We start from the raw sequence: 2,995 nt of genomic DNA on the forward strand, positions 1-2,995 counted from the left end.
TTGGTTGGGCATTTATTGGCTTGCATATCCCAACCCCTTCAAGCTCTTTCCAGTCCTAGTTTTGTATATCTAAATGTAGACCTGTCACCTGGAGCACATCTTAGAATCAAATCGAACACCTTTGGAGTGCCCTGAAGAGGCCCGTGAGGCAACCTGAGGATAAAGACTAATTAAGAGAATCTGGATCCTGAGGCTGAATATACCAAAAAACACCAAGAAAGCCAAATAACTTTAGAACAATCTTTTCATGAAATTGCAGATTTGCCTAGGGTTTGGGAAGAACCATGTTTTGAGTCACACTTCATGAATCTTTACCAGTTTTCAACCCTGAGAGATGTTACACCTTTTAAATCATGTGACAAAAGTAAATCTGTTTTATTTTTTCTGTCATAGTTGTGTTCGGTAGTTTGTAACAGCATCTAAAAGTAATCACACTGGATATCCCCAGTAGATCCAAAGTCAGTGGAGCAGGAAGTATACTAGAAAAGGATGTAGAGTAAATTAGAAGGAAAGGCTTGGCAAGTAGTCTCTAAATGTCAAATAGAATTGAAAGAAATGAAACATAAAAACAAGTGGGTATCTTTTAAGAGATAAATGTTGCTAAATTCTGTGTTTCTTGTTATGAGTTTTATATTCTATAAGATTTGTTTCAGTTTAAATGATGAAAAATCTATAATCCCATTAAATGTACCAGTATCAAATAGTGTATCATTTCTTCCATATCGAAGGACCAAGAGTCTACAAACAAATTTTCCTTATTCTATAATGCTACTTTAACTCATTAATAGAAATGATTCATAGTAATAAAAAGTTTGTATAAAATCTATTAAAAATACACAATTATTTCAGTAGAAAACCTTAGTACACAAAATAAACTTTTTATTATTATGGATTATTATTAAAATATAAACGGTTGATATATTTTGTATATATTTTGAAAATTTGGTGTTTCTAATTAGTATATACAAATATCAACGAACACAAAATCACTTGTAAATTTTACTTGTAAATAAAAAATGTATTCTATTTATGTAATATCAAACAAATTTTATTTTAATTATCAATTGCTTAAGTTCAAAATCAAAAGATCAAACAAAATCAGAACTGAAAAAGGAGATATAACAAGGTAATTGAAGAAATTAAAAATCCATCAGATCTCGCCACAAAAAGACTATATTCAAAAAAACTGAAAAATTGGAGGAAATGGACAATTATCTAGACAGATACCAGGTACCAAAATTGTACTGAAATAAGTTAACCATAATTACCCCTAAGGTCCAAAGGAATAGAAGAAAGGCCAAAGTCTCCAACCAAAAGGAGCCGGTGGACCAGATGGTTTAGTCCAGAATTTCATCAGAACTCATAGGTAAGACCCCACCAATACTTTCCAAAACTATTCCACAAATAGAAACTGACGGGCACTCACCAATTTCCTCTATGAAGCCACACCATTTTATAATTGAAAACACACAAAGACCCAACAGAAAGAGGAACCCGAATTAATTTTTAAGAATATTTTGATAATAAAAATATCTTTAATAAAAATCTCTTGCCAATCTAATCCAAGAACACATCAAAGCGATTCTGTCCATCAGGATTGGCAAGTTTCATCCCAGGATGAGGGATGACGGTCGTACGAAAACCATCAACAATCCACTATATATGCAAACTCAAGATAAGAACCACATGATATTCTTCATTAGATGCTGAGAATGCATTTGACAAAAGTCAACACTACAGTATTGGAAAGTCCTGGAAAGACTAGGAATTCAATGCCCATATCTAAATATAAAAGCAATATACTGAGGATTGTTGAATGGCCAAAAAGCTGAGGATTATTGAATGGCCAAAGCACCTAAAGAAATGTTCCAACATTCTTAGGACTAGGGAATGCAAATCAAAATAACCTTGAGATTTCACCTTAAGGCCAGCCAGAATGACAATTTTAGGAAAACCCAGTGAGGAAGATGCTGGCAAGGATGTGAGAAAGAGGAACACTCTTCCATTGTTAGGGATTCCAAACTCGTACAACTCTGAAATCAGTCTGAGGTTCCTCAGAAAATGAATACAGCCCTCATTTACCTGAGGACCTAGCTTATATGTCTCTGGGTATATACCCAAAAGATGCTCCAAAATACAAATAAAAGACATGTTCATTATGTTCTTAGCAGCCTTATTTTTTTTCCAGAAGTCATGGAACCCAGATGTCCTTCTGGCTGAAGTGAATGGATTCAAAAATGTAGTACATCTGTAAATGATACATTACCAGTCATATCAAAAACCAATGACCACAGAATAGTACATGGACGAATTCAGAAGACACTTGAGAGGTGTCCAATCACAGAAAACACAATTAGCATGCACTGACAAGTGGATAGAGCCCAAAGCTCAAATTCACTGCAAGATGCAATCTGCAGACCATGGAGGCCCAGAAGCAGGATGACCAAATGGATTCTCCCACTGCTCAAAAGGAGGGGGGAAAAGTACTGTAATAGAGGGATATGTACAAAGCTTAGAGCAGCACAGAATGGCCCAGAGCTCCTGCCAGGCTCCATTTATATATAAAGCCAGCAAAATTCAGACAAGGATGAAGCCAAAACCCATGTTGAAAGGGGTTCTCCTGACAGACACACATCCAGAGAATGTTCAATAAGGACGTCAATGCTGGCAAAACCACTGAATTGAGAAGGCACTCTGGCGGGAATTAGAGGAGGATTGAGAGTTGGTTGAGCCAACCCCAAGAACAACAACAACCACCAACCAGAGCCTCTTGGATTAAATCATCACTTAAGTCTATACATGGACTGACCCAGGGCTCCAAACTGTATATGCAGTGAGAATAGCCTTGTTGGGGCACCAATTGAAGGAAGAAGTCCTGGTCCAGCTACAGCTGGGACCCTGCAGAGGAACTGGGGGTGTAAGGGGACCACGGGAGAATGCCAAATGGGAGAGGGGAGGTTTTAGTTTAAGTGGACAGGAAACAAGGAAAGGAATA

This window comes from Rattus rattus, chromosome 1 (assembly GCF_011064425.1).
Source record: "Rattus rattus isolate New Zealand chromosome 1, Rrattus_CSIRO_v1, whole genome shotgun sequence".
NCBI classification, from domain to species: Eukaryota; Metazoa; Chordata; class Mammalia; order Rodentia; family Muridae; genus Rattus; species Rattus rattus.